Source organism: Nicotiana tomentosiformis, chromosome 2 (assembly GCF_000390325.3).
Source record: "Nicotiana tomentosiformis chromosome 2, ASM39032v3, whole genome shotgun sequence".
Taxonomy (NCBI): Eukaryota; Viridiplantae; Streptophyta; class Magnoliopsida; order Solanales; family Solanaceae; genus Nicotiana; species Nicotiana tomentosiformis.
Window position 1 is genome coordinate 57899163 of NC_090813.1, and position 27732 is coordinate 57926894.

At 38.7% G+C, this 27732-nt stretch overlaps 1 pseudogene; it reads left to right on the forward strand.

The window, feature by feature from the left end:
• Window positions 1-24238: 24238 nt before the first annotated feature.
• The window catches only part of LOC104108855 (putative germin-like protein 2-1), a 7031-nt pseudogene continuing 3537 nt past the window's right edge, over window positions 24239-27732 (forward strand).

Here is a 27732-nt window from a genome sequence, read left to right on the forward strand (position 1 = left end):
GAGTGACTGTGAGGTATGCCCGAGAGGCATGAGTGACTGTGAGATTTATCAGAGGGGCTGTATATGAGTGATGTTCTGCCCGAGGGGTTGTTTATGATTTTATTACTGAGTTGCATCGCATTGGCATGCACACATGACATACAGGCATAGAGATATATTTTTCCTCATGCTGTACAATATCACATCATTCATGATTTCTCACAGATTTTTACAGATGGGCATAGTGATGTATTTATTTTACACGGGTTATCGGAAGGAAAATGAAACATCTTATTTATTATTGAAAAGATTTTGGGAGAAATTATTGTTTTTAAACTATTCATATTTTTGGCAATTTCGGCAAACGATTTGGGTTTTCACTGATGTATTTGAAAGGAAGAACTATTATTTTTTGAAATCATGATTTGGCTGAACATTTTATCTTTGAGTTACTTCTGGTAATATTTGCTTTATGTTGTTATGGACTGTTGTGAACTATTGGTTATGGACCCGACCTTGGTAGAAGCTCGTCACTACTTTCAACCTACGGCTAGGTTTGTTACTTACTCAGTACATGGGGTCGGTTGTACTGATACTATACTTCTGCACATTGCGTGCAGATGTTGGCTGCTGTTGTTGTTGTGCTCGATGGTTGCGGGACTTAAAGATGTACCTGCGTTCCTGTTGTAGCTGCCTCTTGTTCAGGGTAGTCTTAGATTTATAAAAGCGCTGTTTATATATTATTAAAACAGACTATCTATTTATTTCATTTCCGTTTTGTATACTCTATTCTTAGAAGCTCATGATTTGTACTATCAGTTTTTGAGAATTGTATAAGATTAAGATCTTTATTCACTTAAATTGCTTTAATAATTATTATTGGAATTGAAAAATTAAAAGTTGGCTTACCTATCTGGTTGGGTTAGGTGCCATCACGACTAATTGGATTTTGGATCGTGACACTTAGGCACGAAAAAAGCTACTCAAATAAAGGGTCAAACTAAGACACGATCAAGCTAGAAGTATTAAGCATATAAAGTAGAGACTTTTTGTTCTCGGAGATAATTGCATTTTGATTGAGTTTTATTAATATAAGGACCCGAGCGGCAATCTGCAGTGCAATCATCTATCACGGCATATTCGTGGCATTATTTGGTGAGGTTCAAACTGGCAGTTGCATTTTGAGCTGGTTAAACAGAAGAAAGAAGCTGACAAAGAAATATAGAGAAGCTTGGCAAAAACTACAAAAATTGATACTTACACATAGAGAAGTGGCCCAAGTGTAATATTGCTGTGTTTCTTTGGAGTACTCTGCTAGCTAGCTTTCATTCTGTCATTCATTTGCTTACAAGCTAGCAGAAGCAAAGAAGTATGAGCCAAAAGAATTAATGTATTGCATTATGTAGGTAGTCAGTTGGTCATTAATAAGCTCCTCACTCACATTCTAATGCTAATAAAAGATATACACTAGTAACACTGATGCTAGTGAGGAGCTCAATAACAGAAACACATGTTATTAAAATAAATAAAAAAGCAGTTCGGTGCACAAAGCATCCGGCATTTACGCAAGGTCCGAAAGGGCCGTACCCCAAGGGGTGTGATGTAGACAGCTTACCCCTAATGCAAGCATTTGTAGTTGCTTCCACGGCTCGAACCCGTGCCCTATAGATTACTCGAAGACTACTTTTTCGGAGGCTTGCATGACCCAAAAAATATGTAAAAGGTGGCCTTATTTTTAGATTTTTTATTTGTGAGCCTTGTTGGCACATTTGGAGCCTTTTATTTAAGGCCTTGTTGGCCAAATAAATGGCCTTATATTTTGAGAGGATGTGGCCAATTGTTGGCCAAGCATTTCTTTCTTGTTTTCTTATATAATGAGGACTCTCTACTCATTTGAAAACACACCAACAAGACTTGAGTCTTTATTTCTTGTTTCTACCTTTCCTCTTTTATTAAGAGTGTTTTGTATGAGAGTTAGTGTTGGAAAATATTTGTGTGAACCCTTTATTTGGAGTGATCTTGTCAGGTTATTCTCTTAGGGTATTTGGGATTAATTAGAGTGTTTACTCTAATTTTGTACTCTCTTTTGTACTCTTATTGGTATAGTAAAATTGCTCTTCTCCGCTTGTGGACGTAGGTCACTTTGACCGAACCACGTTAAATTTGTATGTTCTTTATATGCTTTAATTGCTGTTGTTATCAACTTCCATTGTCTTTGTTATTGTCATTATACTGTTGTTTGGTTAAATTCCGCACTACCCGGGTTCTCGATCCTAACAAATTGGTATCAAAGTCGGATCTACCAGGTTAGTTTCAATAGTCAAAATGACTCTAACAAAGACCTATGTTGAGAAATTTGACCGAAGTACAAATTTCGAAATATGGCAACTAAAGATGGAAGCTATCCTAATTCAGGATAGCTTAGACTTGGCGTTGCAAGGAAAGAAGAAGAAGCCGGATAAAATGACGGATGAGGAGTTTTCCTTCATAGACAAAAGGGCAAAAGTAGGTATCATTTTAAATCTCTCAAATGAGGTTTTACGTGAAGTTCTTGTAGAAACCACAGCCAAAGGCATGTGGAAAAATTGAAACCTTATATATGAAGAGGACGGTGAAAAAAAATACTTTACCTGAAGCAAAAGCTTTATACAATTCGTATGGGTGAAGGTACCTCTATTCTCTCTCATCTTGACACCTTTGATTCCATTCTTAGGGATTTGAGCAATGTAGATGATGAAATTAAAGATGAGGATCAAGACGTGTTACTGTTTTGTTCTCTACCCCCATCTTTTAAGCATATAAGAGATATTATATTTTATGCGAAGGATAATATCTCTTATAAGGATATTAAATCTATCTTAAAATCAAAAGAACAGATAGATAATAATATTACTGGGGAAGCTAGTGAAATTCAAGCGGAAGTTGGCTTGTTTGTTAGGGGCAAATCCGACTCCAATTCCAGATACAATAATTTAGAGTGTCGCTATTGTCATAAGAAAGGTCACATTATCTCTGAATGCTATAAACTGAAAAATAAAGAAAAGCATAAAGAAAGAAAATTTGAGCAAAAAAATACTGACATCGCCGAAGCAAGTATAGCAACTGATGAGATTGAGGGAACTATATTTTTAGCAACTGAAACTAGTTTCAGATTAGACATTGAGTGGATTTTAGATTCTGTTTGTTCATATCATATATGTTCTAGCAGGGACTTGTTTTCTACATATGATTTAGTTGCATGTGGAGTTGTCCAACTGGGTAACAATATTACTTGTAACATTATTGGCAAAGGTACAATTCGGGTCAGAATGCACGATGATGTGGTGAGAACTCTCACCGATGTTAGATATGTTCCTGAGTTGAAGAAAAATCTTATATCTTTGGGTACTTTAGAATCCCTTGGGTGCAAATTCACTGGTGAAGGTGGAGTTCTGAAAATTTATCAAGGTGCTCTTATGATCATGAAAGCACATAGATCTGGTTCGTTGTATACTTTATTGGGATCCACTGTTATAGGCCCTACTACAGTTTCAGTATCAGACAACTTATCTAATTTTGATGGCATTAAATTTTGACATAGGTCCATTGGGGCTTTTGCGGAGAAGGTGAAGAAAATTTACTATATCAGCCAAAATTAGACCAAGGTGGAGATTTGTAAAATGTGGCCTTATTTTTAGATTTTTTATTTATGAGCCTTGTTGGCACATTTGGAGCCTTTTATTTAAGGCATTGTTGGCCAAATAAATGGCCTTGTATTTTGAGAGGATGTGGCCAATTGTTGGCCAAGAATTTCTTTCTTGTTTTCCTATATAATGAGGACTCTCTACTCATTTGAAAACACACCAACAAGACTTGAGTTTTTATTTCTTGTTTCTTCCTTTCCTCTTTTATTAAGAGTGTTTTGTTTGAGAGTTAGAGTTGGGAAGCACTTGTGTGAACCCTTTCTTTGGAGTGATCTTGTGAGGTTATTCTTTTAGGATATTTGGATTAATTAGAGTATTTACTCTAATTTTGTACTCTTTTTTGTACTTATTGTTATAGTGAAATTGCTCCTCTCCGCTTGTGAACGTAGGTCACACTGACCGAATCACGTTAAATTGGTGTCTTCTTTATCTGCTTTAATTGCCGTTGTTATCAACTTCCATTATCTTTGTTATTATTATTATACCGTTGTTTGGCTAAATTTTGCACTACCCGGGTTCCCGATCCTAACAAAATAGATCTTGGTTTTATACAATTAGATTTGTTGAAAAATGGGGTTAATCCTAGCCAATATTAATGTTCAATGACAAATCTAGGACTTTAAGGCGAATATTTAATACGTAAAATTGAAGAAGACAATCTTGGAGTAATGATGGAGCAATAAAGACTTAGAAATATAAAAGATAGCAATAAATGACTTTCAAATAGTAAAAGGAGTAAAGATAACCCGACAAAGGTGAGATTTTCGGATGTCTTTTTGATAATGATGAGTGATGATGAGTAACCTTATATTCCAATCCTTCTTGGATCGGGAGAGAATGATAAAAGAAAGTAAGTGTAAAGTCAAACTTTGTTTCTATACAATAAAGTGAGAATCTTGTACATTAATAAAATTCTTTACAAAAGGTCCAATCCCCTCTCTGAACTACATCTCTTCCTATTTATAAGGGCACATGATCCACAACCCTAGAAAGTACAACATAAGGGAATATCCACATAATATGTTTTAGGGAATCTAAATCCTAAGACTGGTCGTCACTTCGTGCTGAAAATGGGTGCTCGTCCTCATCTCCTTCTTCTGCCAATCCGATTTGACCTCGGCATCGCGTCGTCCTTCACCTTCGACCTCGACGTTTTGGAATCGTATCGACACGTCACTACCATCAGAGGCTTTATTATCGTTGATAGTGGCAGAGCCACACACACTCAAGGGGTGTCAACCGATGTGAGCACCTAATTTTTTTACTATGAGTGATTTATTTTTTCACTCATCTCACCAATACCTCATTTCCCACTTCCCCACTCACATTCTCACTTTCCCCATGCACTTCTCTCACATAATCCCTCCACCAACACATACGGACACTCACAAAAAATGAGCTTCATCTCCACCCCAAACATATTCAACAAAAAGTCAAAAAACAGGGAGGAGGAAAGAGGGGAACAACACGGGAAAATGGGAGTAAAAAGAAGAAGAAAGAGAGAATAAAAAGAGCAATGCTGCTCATTAAAAAAAAAAGAGCTCCTTCTCTTTGACGTATTTTTAGCTCTAATACCCTGCTATAGCATCGTCTTTTTTCACCCACAAAACAGATCCGTTTTCACCATCAAAAATAGCCTCTAGATACCGGCGAAAACCAGTCCGAAACCTCATTAAAAAGCATCTTAAAAATCCCCCGAAATAAGGTGCCGAACAGCCAAAAATAGTTTCAAAAACCACAGTTGAAACACATTTTTCTTCATCCAAAATCCAGCTATCAAACTCGCTTGAATCCAGCCCCAAACAGCCATGAAAGTTGGCCAAACATTCCAGCGAAACATCCCTAAACTTCAACTCTAAATCTGCCCCAAAACTGACCCCGAAACAGCCCACAAAGCACGCTCAGAACCAACCTTTAAAACACCATTTACAATAGAGTTTGAGGTCGCCGCCGAGGTCGCATTCAAGCTCTGTTTGAGTTCCCAACGTCGCCAAGATTCTCTGTCGAAGGTAAGGTTCCATTAGAGAACTCCGTCCGTCGGTCCGGTAGGCAGTAGCTTGTTTCATTTTGGGGGAGAAGCATCTTGAGGTTCTATTCTCTATCCTTTATTCTATTGTTTCTTTTAATGTAAATGACTGAAACTTTACTTCTATTTATGTTAATAACTTGTGTTTTGTTATGAATATATTATATTATGGATGTTCATTTAGTACTCTATTAGAAAGAAGCTTCCTGAAGAAGCTTATCCATATAGGACTCCGCCGTAAATATGTTTATCTATTTAGTACTTTATTGGAAATAAGTCTCCTGAAGAAACTTATCATTTCGGTACTCCGCTATGGATAAATATTATCACAGGTAGAAGATTATCTATATCTGGTATAATAGCAACTTACAAGCAGCTTACACATCAGCTTGCAGTAGCAGCTTACACAGCAGCTTGCAATAGCAGCTTACACAGCAGCTTGCAGTAGCAGCTTACACAGCAGCTTCCTTTCTTCTATAAATAGACGAGTTTTCAGTTCATTATGTACATAAGTTTGAAATTTGAATAATATATCAGTTTCTCTCTATACTTGTCGTTACTTTACAGTTTTTATTTTATAACTGTAACAGCCTAACCTCTGATGCAGCTCTTGCAGGTACTCAGGCTGCACCGCGTGGTCGTCCTCTACCCCGACCCTGACCTCTGGCGGCTCTGGCAAGGGGCTCGGGTGCCTGATTGTCGGTCCTCCCATTACGGGTCCTCACCATCTATGAGAAAGAATAGAATAGAATCTTAGAATTTTTTGGTGTCAATAACTCACACGACAAGGAAATCAAAGAAATATGATTGTTCTTAATAGTTACAAGCCTCCCGAAGATAAGTACGGACGTCTCCGCACCGATCCGTGAGACTCTAATAAACCGACTTGTGACTCGCGAATCCTATAAAATTAGTGCTCCGATTTAGCATGAGATCAGGGTAGCTGCTTCTGAGGCAGAGCAGCTCAGACTTGAGAGGTACAAAAAGTACCACCCACCTACTTTCAGCGGACTAGCTTCAGAAGATGCTCTGGGTTTTCTTGAGGAGTGTCATCGTATTCTCCGCACTATGGGCATTGTGGAGACGAGTGGGGTTTCTTTCACCGCTTTTTAGTTGAGGGGAGCAGCATATCAGTGGTGGCATGCCTATGAGCTGAGTAGTCCGAATGAGGCAGCCTTACTCACTTGGACTCAGTTTTCAGAGATGTTCTTGCGTGAGTATGTTCCTCAGAGCCTCAGGGATACTTGGCGAGCAGAGTTTGAGCAGTTGCGTCAGGGTACTATGACTGTGTCGGAGTATGCAGTCCGTTTCAGTGAGTTAGCTCACCATGTGCCGGCTATGGTTGCTACAGTCAGAGAGAGGGTTCGTCGCTTCATTGAGGGACTCCACCCCAGTATTCGGACCAGTATGGCCAGGGAGTTGGAGATGGACATCACTTATCAGCAGGCAGTGAGCATTGCCAGGAGAGTGAAGGGCATGTTTGCCCGAGACAGAGAGGAGAGAGAGGACAAGAGGTCTCGAGAGACTGGTCATTATTCAGGAGCTCGTGCACCAGCAGCACGCTATGGTAGGGTTTTTGTGAGTCGCCCTGTTCATTCAGCTCTTCCAGCAGCCAACGGTGTTCCAGCTCCTCCTAAACCTCAGGAGCCCTATTATGCACCGCCAGTATCCAGTATGCCTCCTACTCGAGGTGCTATTACCGGTCAGTCCAGCAGGCCAAGTTCGAGTCAGTCTCAGCCGTCGCATCCTCTGAGAGGCTATTTTGAGTGTGGTGACACTCATCATCTGGTTAGAGATTGCCCTAGGGCCAGGAGGGGTGCACCCTCACTGACTTATCAGCCTCCACGTGGTCCACCGGGTCCTCCGGCCATTCTTCCGGCACCAACTGCCACCCCACCTCCTCAGCCAGATCGAGGAGGAGGCCGGGGAGGTCGAGGTCTCCCTAGAGGGGGAGGCCAGGCTAGGTATTATGCCCTTCCAGCCCGTTCAGAGGCTGTTGCTTCAGACTCAGTCATCATAGGTATCGTCCCTGTCTGTCATAGGGAAGCATCAGTATTATTTGACCCAGGCTCTACGTATTCATATGTGTCTTCTTACTTTGCTCCACATTTGGGGATATCTCGGGATTCTTTGAGTTTCCCTATTTATGTATCTACTTCCGTGGGAGATTCTCTCATAGTGGACCGCGTATATCGGTCATGTTTGATTGCTCTTAGTGGTTTTGAGACCAGAGTCGATTTGTTATTACTCAGTATGGTAGATTTTGATGTTATCTTGGGCATGGACTGGTTGTCGCCCTATTATGCTATTCTTGATTGTCACGCTAAGACCATGACACTGGCTATGCCAGGCTTGCTGAGATTAGAGTGGAGAGGTACCTTATAGTATACTCCCCGCAGGGTCATTTCATTTCTTAAGGCTCAGCGAATGGTTGAGAAGGGGTGTGATGCGTATTTGTCCTATGTGAGCGATGTCAGTATTGTTACCCCTACAGTTGAGTCAGTTTCAGTAATGAGGGACTTTCCAGATGTGTTTCCAGCTGACCTTCAGGGCATGCTGCCCGACAGAGATATTGATTTTGGCATTGATTTGTTGCTGGGCACTCAGCCCATTTCTATTCCTCCCTACCATATGGCCCCTCCTGAGATGAAGGAGTTAAAGGAGCAGTTGCAGGAGTTGCTTGATAAGGGTTTCATCAGGCCCAGTGTATCACCTTGGGGTGCTCCGATCTTATTTGTAAAGAAGAAGGATGGTTCTATGAGTATGTGTATTGATTATCGGCAGTTGAACAAGGTTACAGTGAAGAACATGTATCCTTTGCCTCGAATTGATGATTTATTTGATCAGTTACGGGGTGCCAGGGTGTTTTCCAAGATTGACTTGCATTCTGGCTATCATCAGTTGAACATTCGGGAGCCGGACATCCCGAAGACTGCTTTTAGGACCAGATATGGTCACTATGAGTTTCTTGTCATGTCATTTGGGTTGACCAATGCCCCAGCAGCCTTTATGCATTTGATGCATAGTGTGTTACGGCCTTATCTTGATTCCTTCATCATTGTATTTATTGACTACATCCTAGTATATTCCCGGTCTTGGGAAGATCATGAGCAGCACCTGAGGACCGTGCTTCAGACTTTGAGGGAAAAGAAATTGTATGCAAAATTTTCTAAGTGTGAATTCTGGCTAGATTCAGTGGCATTCTTGGGCCACATAGTGTCTGGTGATGGGATCAAAGTAGATCCAAAAAAGGTGGAGGCAATACAGAGTTGGCCCAGACCGTCATCAGCAACGGAGATCCGTAGTTTCCTTGGTTTGACGGGGTATTACCGTCGCTTTGTGGGGGGATTTTCATCCATTGCAGCACCTATGACCAGGCTGACCCATAAGGGTGCTCCATTCAGGTGGACCGAGGAGTGTGAGGAGAGCTTTCAGAAGCTCAATACGGCCTTGACTACAGCCCCAGTATTAGTATTGCCTACAAGTTTGGGGTCCTACATGTCTATTGTGATGCCTCGTGGATTGGCCTTGGAGCGGTATTGATGCAGGACGGTAGGGTGATTGCCTACGCGTCTAGACAGTTGAAGGTGCATGAGAAGAATTATCTGGTTCATGATCTCGAGTTAACAGCTATTGTTCACGCCCTGAAGATCTGGCGTCATTATTTGTACGGTGTTTCCTATGAGATTTACACTAATCACTGAAGTTTGCAGTACTTGTCCAGGCAGAAGGACCTTAATTTGCGTCAGTATAGGTGGTTGGAGCTACTTAAAGACTATGATATCACTATATTATACCACCTGGGGAAGGCCAATGCAGTGGCCGAGGCCTTGAGTCACCGGGAAGAGAGTTTGCGGAGTTTAACATATCTTCCGGCAGCTGAGAGGCCTTTAGCCTTAGATGTTCAAGCCTTAGCCAACCAGTTCGTGAGATTGTATATTTTAGAGCCTAGTCGGGTATTAGCTTGTGTAGTTGCTCAGTCTTCTCTTTATGACCGTATCAGGGAGCGCAAGTATGATGATCCTTATCTTCTAGTTCTTTAGGACAGGGTTCGGCGAAGTGATGCCAGAGATGTGACTATTGGTGATGACAGTGTGATGAGGATGCAGGGCCGGATCTATATGCCCAATGTAGATGGGCTTCGGGAGTTAATTCTCGAGGAGGCCCACAGCTCGCGGCACTCCATTCATCCCGGTGCCGCGAAGATGTAGCAGGATTTGAGACAACACTACTAGTGGAGGAGGATGAAGAAGGACATAGTTGGGTTTGTGGCCAAGTGTCTCAACTGTCAACAGGTCAAATATGAGCACCAGAGGTCGGGTGGATTACTTCAGAGGTTAGAGATTCCAGAGTGGAAGTGGGAGCAGATCACCATGGACTTTATAGTTGGACTTCCACGGACTTTGAGAAGGTTCGATGCTATTTGGGTGATCGTGGATCGGCTGACCAAGTAAGCTCATTTTATTCCAGTGTTGACCACTTATTCTTCTGAGAGGTTGGCTAAGATTTATATCAGAGAGATTGTCCGCCTTCATGGTATTCCAGTATCTATCATTTCAAACAGAGGTACACAGTTCACATCACGGTTTTGGAGAGTCGTACAGCAGGAGTTGGGTACTAGGGTGGAGTTGAGCACAACCTTTCACCCTCAGACGGATGGGAAGTCCGAGCGCACGATTCAGATTCTTGAGGATATGCTCTGTGCCTGTGTGATGGAGTTCGGGTTATGGGACCAATACTTGCCACTTGCAGAGTTTGCTTACAACAACAGTTACCAGTCCAGCATTCAGATGGCACCGTTTGAGGCTTTGTATGGTAGGCAGTGCCGGTCCCTAGTGGGATGGTTTGAGCCGGGCGAGGCCCTATTGTTGGGTACAGATTTGGTCCAAGATGACCTGGATAAGGTGAAGGTGATTCAGGAGAGACTTCGCACAGCCCAGTCCAGGCAGAAGAGTTATGCGGATCGGAAGGTTCGTAACTTGGCATTTATGGTTGGTGAGCGGGACTTGCTTTGGGTATCACCTATGAAGGGCGTCATGAGGTTCGGGAAGAAGGGCAAGCTGAGCCCGAGGTTCACTGGTCTTTTTGATATATTGCAGCGAGTTGGGGAGGTTGTTTATGAGCTTGCCTTGCCTCCCAGCCTAGCAGGAGTTCACCCGGTATTCCACGTGTCTATGCTCCGGAAGTATCACGGTGATCCGACTCATGTATTGGATTTCAGCTCAGTCCAGTTGGACAAAGATCTATCTTATGTTGAGGAACCAGTAGCCATTTTGGACAGGCAGGTCAGAAAGCTCATGTCAAAGAATAATTCTTCAGTAAAGGTCCAGTGGAGGGGTCAGCCGGTCGAGGAGATGACTTGGGAGACCGAGCAGGATATGTGCAGCCAGTATCCTCATCTTTTCACAGTTTCAGGTATGTCTTTATACTCGTTCGAGGATGAACGATTGCTTTAAGAGGGGGAGCATGTAACGACCCGGCCGGTCATTTTGAGAATTAGAGACTCAATCCCCTAATATCTGCTTTCCTCATATTTGTTTCTGCTTTTGGGACTTATCGGAGTGATTTGTTATGAAATTTTGAGAGTTTTGGGACACTTAGTCCCTAGTTGTGAGTTTAAACCTTAGAGTTTGGATCGCAGTCGGAACTGTGTGAAGACGGATCCGAAATGGAATTCCGTCAACTCCATTAGCTCTGTTGAGTGATTTTGGGGATAGGAGCGCGTCCAGAATATGTTTTGGAGGTCTGTAGTAGATTTAGGCTTGAATTGGCGGAAGTTAGTTTTTCGGCGATTTCGGCCGAGAGTGAAAATTTTGATATTGAGCTTGGAATGGAATTCCAAAAGTGGTTGTAGGTTCGTAGTATCATTTGTGACCTGTGTGTAAAATTTGAGGTCATTCGGACTAGATTTGATGTGGTTCGGCGTCGTTTGTAGAATTTGGACAATTTTAAATTCTTAGGCTTGTATCCGTGCTTAATTCATGATTTTGGTGTTGTTCGACATGGTTTGAAGGCTCGACTAAGTTTGTATGGTGTTTTAGGATTGGTTGGTATATTTGGTTGAGGTCCCGGGGACCTCGGGTGTATTTCGGATGCTTAACGGGTGAAAGCTTGGACTTGGAGGAATTTTTTATTTTTGCTGGTTCTGGTGTTTTCGCACCTGCGGTGGGGAGTCCGCAGGTGTGGCCTCGCAGAAGCGAGGCTTGGATCGTAGGTGCGCTTTTAGGCCGGGGATTCAGTGGTCGCAAATGCGACGAGTGAGCCGCAGGAGCAGAGCCGCAGCTGCGGAAGGGCAGTTGTAGATGCGAAGGTGAGAAGAACCCAAGGTTCTGCAGAAGCGGACGATTGAGCGTAGAAGCGCATCCGCAGGTGCGGACTCAAGCGCGCAGGTGTGGACCCAGCCTGGATAAGTGACCTTCGCACCTGCGATGATTTTTCCGCAGGTGCGTGACCGCAGATGCGGCCCCATGAGCGCAGGTGCAGAAATCGCTGGGTTGAAGAGGCAGCTTCGAGGGTTCATCCCTCATTTTTCACCAATTCAATTTAGAGCTCGGTGGGAGACGATTTCTCGAGGGATTTTGAAGGATAAATATTGGGTAACTAATTCTAACTCTATTTTGATCATAATACATTAATCTATTGTTATTTTTCTCGTCTAATTAAGGAAATTGAGGGTAGAAGTTTGGAAATGGGGGAAAAGGTTCCCGAATTGTAAATCTAAGATTTGAATGGGAATTTGACGTCGGATTTAGATGATTTTTGTTCGAGTGAACTCGTGAGTGAATGGGTGTTCATAATTTTTAATTTTTACCTAATTCCGAGACGTGGGCCCGGGGAGACGTTTTGGGCATTTTTTCTAATTTCACGCTTTTTCTTCGAATTAATTAGCTAAATTAGTTACTTGTAGTTATATTTACATTATGCAATTAATTTGAATAGATTCGGGCCATTTGGAGCCGGATACTCGTGGCAAGAACGTGATATCGAGTTGATTTGAGCGGTTCAGGGTAAGTGGCTTACCTAACCTTGTGTTGGAGACTTTTCCCTTAAGATGTTCGATATTAATTGATGTGTGGGCGCCATGTACGTGAGGTGACGAGTACGTACATGAGCTATTATTGCAAAAATCCCGTTTTTCCTTTCTAAATCATAAACTATTTTTCCTTATTAAATTGCACTAATACGTTTAATTGTTAAACTTAGACTAGAGAAGCATGCTTACGTGTTTTAACTGCCTATTTGACATTCTGTGCGCTATGCTTAGTTAAGTCCCTACTTTCCTTATCCTTGTTTAGTATAAACTGTATAACTCGATGACATACCTGCCATTTCATCTCGTGTTGCATATTTAAATTGGGACTACGGACGTCTTCCGGGAGATTCCTCTGTACTGCATATTTACTTTGGGACTACGGACGTATTCCGGGAGATCCCCATGTACTGCATATTACTTTGGGACTACGGACATATTCAGGGAGATCCCCCAGCACTGCATATTTACTTTGGGACTACGGACGTATTCCGGGAGATCCCCCAGCACTGCATATTTACTTTGGGACTACGGACGTATTTCGAGAGATCCCCATGTACTGCATATCTATTTGGAACTACGAGACGGTATCCCGGGAGATTCCCTACTGTGTTTACCTTGTTCTGAGCCGAGGGCTCCCTTGATTGTTAAATTTTTGAGAATTTTTTTAACTGTATTACCGTAAATTTTACTTATATCTTTTACTGTTTAATTTATTATATTTACTCCGGTAGGGCCTTGACCTGACCTCGTCACTACTCGACCGAGGTTAGGCTTGGTACTTACTAGGTACCATTGTGGTATACTCATACCCTTTTCTGCACATGTTTTCGTGTGCAGATCCAGGTGCGAGCTATGAGCCTCGGGGTTAGTACGTGCTGCTGATTCTAGGAGATTTCAAGGTACTTCTGCTTGCGTCCGCAGATCCTCGGAGTTCCTTTCTACTTCCTCGCCTAGAGACTTTCTTTATTATCTTCAGACTTTTGTATAGAGCTACATAGATTATAGCAGCTTGTGACTTAGTGATATTCCGGGTCTTGAAAAATTATTTTGTATATGTCAAGTGGTACTACTCTTGGCTATTCACAATATGTTGTTTATCATTAAAATGTTGTGTTTTCTTTATATATTGTTTTTTTAATATTAGGCTTACCTAGTCGTAAAGACTAGGTGCCATCACGACACCTTACGAAGGGTTAATTTGGGTCGTGACAATAACACGTTATGAGCACGAGACTGGCACAACCCAAAATCCCACCACAGGTGTCGTGATGGCACCTAGTCTCTAAGACTAGGTAAGCCGTTTTCAATTGTATTTTGAAGCCATTTTTTTTAAACTAAGTAATAAAAACTAACAGCGAAACAAATATGAATATACAACCTCCCAAGACTGGTAGTACTGAGTCACGAACTCTAACTAAATACATGGAATGATCACGAGGACCGAATATACAATACTGTTTGATTACAAATTAACAGTACAATAAAATGAAAAGACTCCAAGGGACTGCGACGACCAAGCAGCTCTACCTTGAATCCTTACGATCTCGCTTTAATTCTGCTCAAGTCCAATGTCTTCAATACCTGGCTCTGCACAAAAATATGCAAAAGTGTAGTATGAGTACACCACGGTCGGTACCCAGTAAGTATCAAAACTAATCTCAGTGGAGTAGAGATGAGGTGCAGTCAAGACACTCACTAGTCTAATAACCTATGCAATATAATATACAAAATAATAGAAAATAAATAATAATAAGGGCAATATAAAACAACCAGTGATGTACACAGTAAGACAATAAAACCACCATTAATATCGCTCAATTGATAAATACATTTACACCCACTTAAATCAAGTTCTTCAATTAAATATCTTTCGCACATAATTCTTACGAATAAAACTCTTTTTCAAATATAATTTCCTCAAATAAACATATTTCGAATATAAAATTCTTTCAATAAATATTTTCAAATATAATTTCCTTAAATAAATATCTTTCAAATACAATTCTTTCATATAATTCTTTTTGAATAAAAATCCTTCCAAATAAATATTTTGAATATAATTCTTTCAATTAAAAGTCACCATGTGACACCTCATTTCAAAATCATAAAAATACGGGTCTCAGCCCATTTTCATATTTTTCGTAAACACGGGTCTCAGCCCATTTTTCATGTTTCCACGGCACCTCGTGCCCATAAATAAATCATCATATTTTTCCGGCACCTCGTGCCCTCATTTCATATCACAACTGCACGGACAATTCATGTGCCAAATATCATTATCATTTCATCATAGCACCTCGTGCCCACATTTCATATCTCAACTGCACGAACAATTCACGTGCCAAATATCCTCATTATTTACTCACGGCACCTTGTGCCCACATTTTATTTTATAATCCGTCTGGCCATAGCCACATGCTCTCAATTTCAACATAAATCAAATTGTTATCAATTTACCAAAAACAAGACAAATTGCACAAGGTATAAAAATAAACACAAGAAAATCACAACATCACATGAAAATCATCAACACCACAATCCCACATCATCACATATCGTCCCTGATAATAGTCACCCTTATCGCTCCTATTGCCACCCTTATTGCTCCTATAGCCACCCTTATCGCTCCGTCCGGACAATATCAATAGCCACACTTATTGCTCCTATTGCCACCCTTATCGCTTCACACAATGTGTACAACACCCAAAAATAACCAATAGAGATAGAAACTACTCAACATAAAGCAAAGTCTTCATTAAATTCAATTTTTTAATAATTATATAAACACCTCTTCTTAAACTCATTTAATTAATTATTTACAGAGGAAAAATCCATAATGAAATTAAATTTCAATAATTATCAAACCAACAAATTCACAGAATGTGAAAATTCACATCAAATTGTCATATAACAATATATTCAACAATAACAAGGATTTAGGCACGATAATTAGATGATTAAATATATACTAACAATTACCAAATTTACCATACAATATGCTCAGGACTTTAACTCAATAAAATTTACACATATAAGCCGAGTACGTACTCGTCACCTCGCGTACACGACTTTTCACATTTCACAAATGGCACATAAGACTCGATGCCTAAGGGGTAATTCCCCCACTCGGGGTTAAGCAAGCCACTTACCTTTTTGAAGTTAGGCCGATATTCCAAAATAGCCTTCTTACTTGAATTGACCTCCGGACAGCTCAAATCTATCCAAATTAATTGTATAACTTCATTAAAATTCATCAAAAATAATTCTGGATAATAATACGTCGACTTAAAAATTTATTCCAAAAAGTCAACAAAAATCAACGCGTGGCACGCCCCTCGGAACCCGACATAATTTTCATGAAATCTGAACACCCATTCTGATACAAGTTCAACCATACCAATTTTATCGAATTCCAATAACAAATCGACCTCCAAATCTTAAATTTAAACCAAGAGGGTTTTCTAAATTTTTCAACCCAATTCACTAATTTAGTGATAAAAACAACAATAGATTCATGTAATTCAACCAAAATCAAGTTAGGAATTCTTACCCCAATATTTTCCTTGAAAAACTCTCGAAAAATCGCCTCACCCAAGCTTCCCTGGTCCAGAAATGGAAGAATGACACAAATTTGGACTTTATTCTACTGCCCAGGGGTTTGTTCTTCGCGTTCGCGAGACTCCTCTCGCGTTCGCGATGAACAAATTCTTCAAAAGTCATTTTCAAACTCTTCTCAGATAGCCTCTAGTATAATGGCCATAAGGTTTTGTACAAAACTCCAAATGATGAATGGTTTGACTTTCTGAAAACTAGACTCCAAGATCTATAACTTTTATTTGTTGTTCATCTCCCAATTCCTTATATATTACGAGATATAAGCTTCCAAACTCAACCTTGTGCAACAGAGATTTCCAAACTCTTTCCGGACAGTTTATAGTTTATCCATCATAACCTTTTGTACACAACTCCAAATGACAAATGGTTTATATTTATCAAAATTAGACACAAAGAGCTACAACTTTTATTTTTGGATCATCTCCAAATTCCTTATAGATTGCGAGATATGAGCCTCTAAAATCAGACGACGAATAGCAAAATTTCCTTCTTCGCGAACGCGAGAACCTCTTCGCGAACGCGAAGAACAAAGTCCTAACAGCAAAATCCTTATTCGCGAACGTGAGAGGCTCCTCGCGAATGCGAAGAACAACACCAAAACCAGCAACCAACAGCATCAAAATACCCAAACTTGGTCCGGAACCACCCCGAATCAAACCCGAGGCACCTGGGGCCCTGTCCAATCGTACCAACCAATCCAAATACATAACACGAACCTGCTCGAGGCCTCAAATCACATCAAACAACATCAAAGTCACGAATCATACCACAATCAAGCCTAATGAACTTTGAAATTTTAAAATTCTATATCTTGTGCCGAAACACATCAAACCAATCTAGAATGACTTCAAATTTTGCATACAAGTCATAATTGACATAACGAAGCTATTCCAATTTTCAGAATCGGATTCCTGCCCCGATATCAAAGAGTCAACCCCCCAGTCAAACTTTCCAAAAATTTATCTTTCGCCATTTCAAGTCAAATTCCTCTACGGACCTCAAAATAATTTTCCGGACACGCTCTTAAGTCCATAATCACTATACGGAGCTATTGACATTATCAAAATTCTATTCCGGAGTCGTCTTCACTCAGTTTCGAATACGGTAAAAATCCTAAGACTTAAACTTCTATTTTGGGGACCAAGTATCCTAAATCACTCCAAATCATCCGGTAACTGAATTCAATCACGTACGCAAGTCAATACACATAATAAGAAGCTACTCAGGGCCTTATGCTACCAGACAGGGCTTAAATTCTTAAAACGACAAGTCGGATCGTTACAGAGACTCTGCCATCTCGAGCAAATACTTTGAAAGTATCAGAGGTACGAACTTTATTTTTCTAAATAATGTCAAATCTTTCTAAACTTGAGTTTGTAACCCTGGATATATCAGGCAAAAGCTAGATGTCTTAGGTGCTTGATGCTGAAATTCATCTTGATGCGATGGGTCTGGCAGACACCATCATGGACAAAAATCAAGCATCAAACCAAGACCGTGCCAAAGCAATGATATTCCTACGCCATCACCTTGATGAAGGCTAGAAAATGAAATATCTCACTATTAAAGATCCAGTCATACTGTGGAATAATTTGAAAGATAGATATTGTCACACCCTTTTTTTACCTTAACCCTCTTTAAAGATGTACAAGAAAGTGATTTTAAAGCTCAAAAGGATTTTAATTTGAAAAGTGACAAAAGGTGTATTAAAAAGAATTTTCTCAGAGTCGCCACTTGACATTTGATTTCGATGTGTCTGGTCACCGTTTATTTTTTAAAAATAAAAATTCCTTTAAAATACATTTAGACTCTAAAATAAAGTCTGCACCAGAGATTCTAAGTAAGGGGGTTCATTTGACTCGGGGAGAAAGTGTTAGGCATTCCCCAAGTCCCGTGGATTTTACAGTTGCGTACTTGATCTAATTGTCTGTTAAGAACACTCAAACTAAAGCAAAACACACCGAGAAAATAAATACATAAGAGACTCGAGGTTGTCCCTGCCTAAATAAAAGAAAATAGAATAAGAGGAAAAATAAAATAAAATACTATACTACACTTCCATGATGATGTAGTCCCGTACTTGCCTTCATTTACATGTACCTCGGGGCATTCCTCGAATAAAATAATAAATTAAAGGGGACGATCTCTCGCCTCGAACAAAATAAAAGAAAAGAACCTAAAGTTGCCAACCCAAGAATTGATGGTCTAGCATGCTCCTATCGTTGGAATAATAAAGTAAAACAATTAACATGATAAACTCAGCTTTTCATTCTTAATATCCAAACCCCACGGCCCATTTGACACAAAAAAAAAAAAAAAAAGAACGCATAAACCGTGATCAAACTGAACGAACAAAGAAATAGAAATAAATATTCCATCAAACAAGCACTGCGACTATTCAAAGGATCTAAATAGGCAAATAACCAAAACTATAAAAAGCATTAAACAAAACATAAATAATGATTAAACCAAGCTATTAAAGAAAATGTTAACAGATATCTAAGCCTATCCATTTTTACTGGTTTCTTTATCATTTCAGATTTTTCTAACTCACACCAACTCTAACTTAAGAAATTATGTTCTCTTCTTAAATTAATTACATACTGTTACTTCCCCATCAAAATCACTCAAGCTCACGAAACCGCTGTCGTCCGAATTAAAATTGGACTTCATATGAAAAATTAGTAGGAGTTTTTAACTAGGAAGAAGAAAATTAACAAATCAAATCCACTAAATAAAGATGAAATCGAAAGAGTGAATAGTAACTGAAGCTTGCAAACATTAGGCCTAATACATGTATATTTCTATTTTATTAACACACCGCCAAAATTTTACTAATTCAACATTAAATTATCATGATCAAAATAAGATAAAAAAATGATTTTCGTGAGGATTCAAGTGAGTAGGTAAGAAAAGAAGAGTTTAAAAACAGAGTTTTGTCACAAGCTAAATTCCAGAAAAAAAAAAGGAAATAAAAATTACCAAAACATGTGTTGAAAATCTATTCTAACACTTAAATTACCCAAATATCACAATTTGAAATAGAGATAGACAATTCCATTAATATAATGTTAAAATACCTTAATCCCTTCAATTTCACTCTAGTAAGAGAAGACCAAGAGATTCTAACAAGAAGGAAAGTAAAATATGACCGCAGATACTACAATAACAAATGTTCGTGCTAAAATCACATTACACATAGAAAATCTCAAACTCCAATTATTATGCACGAACACTTTAAGCAAATAAGGAGCAAGAGAATTATTAAACTTCAACACTAATTGAATTTTTATGTTCCAAATATTAAACGGCTCTCATTATACTAAGATTAACACTGATAATTGTGAAATAATAGGGGAAAAGAATAAAACATGGAATTGCCTTCGATTAACAAACAATAATCCAACAGTTACACGGATAGAGGCAAAGCTACACCTACGGTCAAAATCCGATTCAGACGGAACTTCGAACGCAAAACTTGAATCGACCTCGGCTCGGTTTCTGGCCTTACATAATCTCCATTTTTGAAATTAGAGAACCAAAGAAAAAAACTGGAATTTTTTTTTATATTTTTTCGAATTCGAAATCAAACTAAAAGAAAACTGTTTTTGTTTTTTGTTTTATCAATGAACTGAGAATGCAAGACCGAATTATATGAAATCAAAAGCTAAAACTTACACCCTCGTTTCTTTTACCCCTTTTTTCCTGTCCGAAAATTTCCCCCTTTTATGCAAAAAAGTTCCCTTTTTCCTATTTTTTATACTGTCCTCCACTCCCTTTTTTTCTTTCCAAAAATTCTCTCCTCCCCTCAAAGTGTTGTCCCCACTCCCCCTCTCTCTTCAATTCTCAATTATCTTTTGTCTTTTTCTATTCTTTTTGCTTGGAGAGGAAGTTGCAAGAAATCAGAAAAGATCGTGTGGGCCCCCCTTCATCAAAAATGGGTGTCTGCTTGCATAAAAAAAAAGTGTAGATATGTAAAGTGCTCCTAACGTGAGGCGAATGAAGACAAAACAATTAAGAGTGCACAGTGTGTGTATTGTGTATGTCTAAAATGAAATGATTTATGGCAAAATAAAGTAAGTGGAGTGTGTGCCATTGTATACTGAAAAGTAAAAATGACGTGTGTAGTATGCCATGTGAGTTGGTTAATTGATCCTTTCCATTTCTTTTCATTTTTAAACAAAAATAGCTAAGTAGAATCCCATTACTCATATGAAGTTTTCATAACAAATAAAAAATAAACATTACTATATTAAAGAAGTATAAAATATTACTTAATTTTTACGTACAACTTAAAATCATACTAAACCAATCGATCCAGTTCCCGTTCTTTTCCGGTGCACTCGCTTTATATCTCCGACACACAAGGAAGGGGCCAATTTCTCGTACTTGCTCAGTGTGCCCCCCTTTCTTCGAGTGCCCCGCCCGGTTCACTGGGCGCCGTTCTCCAGGAAACTAGCGGCTCGCAGTTGTTCAGCCGCTTCTCTAGGAGATAGGAGATGTGCTCTCTCTGTTGACGATAAAAGCGATGGTCTGGGCTTCCAATATTATTGAATAGCATGGCCTGGGGCTAAGATAACTCAAGTGGGAGAGCCGGAATGAAGAAGATTAGAGATCCAATCAAATATTGGTGATGAATCCCTCTCCCCTGATGTCGAATTCCAAAAACCAGCGTGGCCGACTTTCGTCTCTGTTCGACCATTCGGTCTCATAGTCAGGCAGGCTTATACCATTACGCTCACGAGCAGAATCTTAGCTTGGTGCTTAATCTGTCCATGTGGGAAAGCACATAGATTTTGAATACAGCCTTCCGTCTTCTGACTCGTCCCGCTTGAGGTTTGTCGAAGATAAGTATCTCTTCGCGGTCCCATTTCATCGACATAGTCAGAAGAAATGGTTTGCTTCGCTTGAGCCGTCGTGAAAAATATTTTATTTTTTTGAAACTTTTCTTTTATCTTTTGTAAAAATAAAATAAAACTAACTAGATAAAATACCAATAAGCTAAAATAAGGAAATATATTTTTGTAGTTTTTTATTTTAAGATAATATAAATCAAAAAAGTTATAAAAATAATGAAAATAGTACTATTAGACCTAAAACTAATATCTAAGCACTAAAAATTGTAAAATTTCAGGAAGGGTCAAAAATTACATGTCTACAGATATGACCACCTGACGATGGTCGTTCTTTCACAGGCACCTTATGATTAAGATTTTAAATCTATCAGTGAGTATAATTCTGCTATGTTCAGAATTATTTCCCAATTGAAATTATGTGGTGATAATATTATTGATCGTGATATGTTGGAGAAAACTTTCACCACTTTTCATGCTTCGAATATGCTCCTGCAATAACAATATCGAGAGATGGGATTCAAAAAGTTTTCTGAACTTATCTCACATATTCTTGTAGCCGAACAACATAATGGGCTATTAATGAAAAACCATGAAAGTCGACCTACTGGTTCTTGTCCATTCCCTGAAGTGAATGAGACAAACTTCCACCAAGCTAAGCGTAGAAGAGGACGTGGCCCCAGTCGTGATCATGGTCGTGGTCGAGGAAAAAACTTTAATCATGGTAATAATAATGCACCAAAGAACCCTCCTCACCACCAACAGTGGAAAAGGAAGGAACAAAAGCATGAAGTTGTGCAAACAGCAAAAGCAGAAAATGCATGCTATAGATATGGAGGAAAAGGGCACTGGTCACGTACCTGTCGTACGCCAAAACACCTGGTTGAGCTTTATCAAGCCTCCCTGAAGAAGACACAGAAAAATATTGAAGCAAATTTTATTTCTGAAGATAATTTAGACTTCATGTATTTGGATGTAGCTTATTACTTTGCACTCCTGGAAAGAGAAACAAGTCATGTGATCGGTGATGAACCTGTAGAAATATAAATATTTTAATTTTTGTTATTTTTAATAGATAGTATGGTTATGTAATTGTTGTACATAAATAAAAGTTATGCTTTGATAATGATGTTTACTATCATATTTATTTTGTTTATGTCATTTTGAAGAATATGGATAATTCTCAAATTAAGTTTGGATCAAAGACCAATCATGAAGATATTTATGTAATTGATAGTGGAACAACTCATGCCATATTCAAAGATCAGAAATACTTTTCTTATTTGCATAAGGAAAAAGTAAATGTTTCAACAATTTTTGGTAATATAAGTTTGATTGAAGGCTCCGGAAGAGCCACTATATTTATGACTAAAGGAACAAAACTTATAATAGACAATGCATTATTCTCCTCCAAATCCTGAAGAAACTTGTTGAATTTTATAGATATCCACCGAAATGGGTATTATGTTGAGACGATAGATGAAATGAATATGGAATATCTTTGTATTACAAAGAATATTTCTGGCCAGAAGTGCATTGCAGAAAAGTTACCAACTCTATCTTCTGGATTATACTAGTCAAAGATTAGTACGGTTTAAGCACACTCTATCGTAAACCCAGAAGTTTACTGATTCAAATATTTTTGTGCTTTGGCATGGTTGTTTGGGCCATCCTGGATCAATAATGATGAGACGAATTACTGAAAATTCGAGTGGGCATCCATTAAAGAACCTAAAGATTCTTACAAATAATGAATTTTCTTATGATGCTTGTTATCAAGGCAAAATGATCACTAGACCATCACCAACGAAGGTTGGCATTGAATCCCTTGACTTTTTAGAACGTATACATGGGGATATATGTGGACCTATTCACCCATCAAGTGGGTTGTTTAGATATTTTATGGCCCGAATAGATGCATCTTCAAGATAGTCTCATGTGTGCCTACTATCATCTCGCAACCTGGCGTTTGCAAAGCTATTAGCCCAAATAATTCGATTAAGGGCACAATTCCCAGATTAACCTATAAAGGCTATTCGCCTTGATAATGCTGGAGAATTCTCATCTCAAACTTTTGATGATTATTGTCTATCAGCTGGGATAAAAGTTGAACATCCTGTAGCTTATGTTCATACTCAAAATGGCATTGCAAAGTCATTTATTAAATATATGCAATTGATAGCAAGACCACTATTTATGAAAATAAAATTGTCCACTACTATTTGGGGTCACGCTATATTGCATGCAGCATCACTTATCCGCCTCAGACCGACACATTATAATAAATATTCTCCATCATGATTAGTTTTTGGTCATGAACCAGATATTGCCCATCTACGAATTTTTGGATGTGTTGTATATGTGCCAGTAGCACCACCATAGTGCAGTAAGATGGGCCCACAGAGAATGTTAGGAATATATGTTGGGTTTGAACACCCTCTATTATTAGCTATCTTGAACCATTGACGGGAGATTTATTTACTGCTCGATTTGCAGATTGTCGGTTTGATAAAATAAATTCCCTATAATTAGGGGAGAGATAAAAGAAATCAAAAGAGAAATTGTGTGAAAAGTTTTATCGTTATCTCATTTTGATCCACGCACCCCTATATGTAATCAGGAGGTCCAGAAGATCATCCATTTATAAAATATAGCAAATCAAATGCCAGACGCATTTACTGATTTGAATAGGATAACTAAGTCACATATCCCTGCAGAGAATGTGCCTATCCGAATTGATGTCCTAGCAGGACCATCTACTAGCATAAGAGCTAGTGAACCTAAAGCATGCCTGAAGCGTGGTAGGCCTTTGGGTTCTAAGGATCGAAATCCTAGAAAATAAAAATCGACAAATGATAACGATACTATGAAGGGGTCTCTTGAAGAGACCCAAGATCTAATTAGTTCTGATATTCCTGAAGAAATCAATGAACCCGAGACTCAAGTGAGTGAGAAGCTTTTAATAAATTCTACTAGTGAAGGGATTAATTTAAATCGATCTGAAATAGTGGTGGGTAATATTTTTGCATATAATATTGCACTTAACATTATGGAAGATGGTGAGGATTTTGAACCCCGATCTGTCGAAGAATGTCGACAAAGATTTGATTGGCAAAAATGGCAAGGGGCAATTCAATCAAAATTGAATGCACTTGCTGAAAGAGAGGTCTTTGGACTAGTAGTCCAAACACCTACTGGTATAAAACTAGTTGGTCATAAATGAGTTTTTGTGCGAAAAAGGAATGACAAAAATGAAGTTGAAAGATACAAGGCTCGCCTTGTTGCATAAGGATTCTCACAACGACCTGGAGTCGATTATGAAGAAACATATTCACCCGTTATGGATGCCATAACATTTCGATATATCATCAGTTTAGCCTTACGTGAAAGGCTCGAAATACATCTGATAGATGTGGTTACAGCTTATTTGTATAGGTCACTTGATAATGAGATTTATATAAAAATCCCTGAAGGATTTAAAATGTCTGAAGCAAATTCAAAATTTCGAGAAATGTATTCAATCAGATTACAAAGATCTTTGTACGGTTTAAAGCAATTTGGGCATATGTGGTATAATCGCCTTAGTGAATATTTGCTGAAAGAGGGTTACACAAATGATGTTATTTGTCCATGTATTTTTATAAAGAAAATGGTATCAGAATTTGTTATACTTGCTGTTTATATTGATGACATAAATCTTGTTGGAACCCCAGAAGAACTCCAAAAGGCAACTGAATATCTTAAGAAAGAATTTGAGATGAAAGATCTTGGAAAGACAAAACTTTGTCTTGCTCTGCAAATTGAACATTTAGTAGACGGGATCTTTATACATAATCTCAAAGTTTATGAAGAATAATGAACATTGTTAGAGTGCTTTAGGCACTTTTTAAATTTATTATTGTGATTATATACACGTTCGCTTGACATGATTATGATTCCCAAAATAAATCAGAGTACGCGTTCACGCGACCTTGTCCAAACAATCTCGATAATAATAAAGTGTTATTAATTGTGTTCATGTACGCGTGACATGATTTTTGACACACCAAACAAAATGAGTACACGTACGCGTGACTTATTTCAAGATAATTTTAATAAATCTAATCAAGCAATAAAAGCGAAAATAGTTAAAATATGAGAACCAATAAAACACAAGTTATCCAAAAATAATATAAGCCAAATGTAGTCAACAAAGCGATCGTGCTAGAACCACGGGACTCAGAGAATGCCTTACACCTTCTCTCCGGTCAACAGAATTTCTTACCCGGACTTTATTTTCATAGACCATTAATAATAGAGTCAAATCTTTCTTTGACTAGGGATTCAAATAAAAGGTGACTTGTAATACCCAAAAATCAATTTCAAGTGGCGACTCTGTAAATAAAATAATCTCTACTCAAATTTGTCACTTTAATTGAAAAAACTCTTTAACCCACAATCAATAACATAATATATATCTTTTGGGGGTAAAACGGGGTGTGACAGCTCTGGCAACTCTGTTGGAAAACATTCAAGAATTCGAGCTTGTACATTGACTCTATTTGGCTTTATTAATTTTTGTATATAATTGTGATCTATTTGGGCCTAATGTGCTACTTTCCTGCTCTTTACCACTTTAATATTGTTGAACTGTATTATAAATTATCTTCTTGCACACCCCCTATGAGTCTTCTAAATACAAACTCGGGAATCGCGGATACGTGCTCCATTCTTTTTTTGAGATAAAGCCGGTGGGCCTGGGTTACCGGTGAAGGATTATTAGTCACCCATATTTAAGAACGGGGAAGGTCCAGTAGTTAAGCCGGAGAAGTATTGCTCCCGGTACGCTACCCCTTCCCAACTCGAGTTGTCCGCTCGTTTTATGACCAGTCTAGATACACCTCATCCCCTAGGATTTTTAAAACCTAGAAGAATAAGCCATATGCCTAGTTATCCCTAGTAGGATCACTTAGTTGCATCATCTGCATTTGACTTAGCGAAATTCGGCATAGGGGCCGGGTTCGTATAAGACAGGTATCCTTTTTGAGACCATCATGTTCACTTATATGCTACTTGCTGCATCATTTGGAAGGCTTGTTTGCATTGTTAACTCGCTTTAGAAATTTAGTTGAGCATAATTAAAATAAAAAATCTTTCTGCTAGTTTTGTACAAATAATCGTTTTTAACTATAAAAGAAAATTTTGAAAAAAAAAAGAAAAAAATCAAAAATGGTCAAAATCTATCAAGTCTTGGACCGAACTAGGCGGGTCTGATTCTCACTAGATGTGAGATACGTAGGCAAGCCTCATCGGTTCCGGCCCCCAATTTTCAAAAATTCAAAAATATTTTCTTTTAATTCCTTCTTTAGAAGTCTTTCCTTAGAAAAGCCCAAATAAAAAAATTTAAAACCAAAAATATTTTCTTTCTTTTTAGAAGTCTTTCATTAGAAAAAGAAAATCAAATCAAAATCCAAAAATACTTTTTTTTCCTTCTTAGAAGACTCTCTCCGAAAAAAAATAAAAAACAAATCAAAATTCAAAAAAGAAATATTTTCTTTCTTCTTTAGAAGTCTTTCTTTTCACAAATTCTCAAAAAACAAAAAAACAAATCAAAATCCAAAAATATTTTCTTTGTTCTTTATAAGTCTTTCTTTCGTAAATTTTAAAAAAAGAAAAAAAAATCAAAATCCAAAAAAAGAGTTAGTTTATTTACTTTATTCCTAATCTTCATGAACTACGCAATGATCTGATTCATGCGGCGACATGATACGTAGGCAATCCCCATCGAATTCGATCATAACCATTAATAAACCGAGTGAAAAAAAAAGAGAAAGAAAAAGAAATAAAGGAGTGACAAAAAATAACAAAGAAAAACAAAGAGCAAAAAAAAAAGAGAAAAAAAAAAGCAAGAGTGAAAAATCAAAAAAGAGAACTCTTTGTCCAATTTGAAAAAGAAAATCGTGAAAAATTTCTGTGGGTATGCTGTCAAATGGCGCGCAAGCCGTTAGGGTAAAGCCCCAATAGACGAAGCAGAAATGGTTATGGTCTTTCTACAGGTCCAAGAGGTGGACTACTTCCAGAATATGGTGTCCACTATGGTTAAGCCGTTCGCTGAGGCTATCAAAATTGGGGAGATGATCGAAAATGGTTTAAAAACGGGCTGAATCTTGAGTCATGCTGCCTTCAAGGCCACATCACATACTGTTCAGAATGGTTCGGGGGGAGGGGGGGTTTGATGAACAGAAGAAGGAGGGAAGAGGGAGCCATGATGGCTTCGAGCTCGAGGGGGCCCCACAGGTCATTCAACCAATCATATATGCTTCCTAAGGTCCCACACCACTATTATCCCCATCAAGCTGATGCTTATGCCGTGGAATTGCCTCCCTATACGGTGATGAACGCGCAACCTTACACGTGGCTAGAGCATTATACAAAAAATCGAGCTCCACATCCCAGAAATACCCGTCCCTACCAAGCTCCATATAATCCCCAACCAAATGTTCTCCAATATAATCCTCGCCCAAGAGAGCCCCTCAGAAGGAATCAGTTCACCCCTATTGGTGA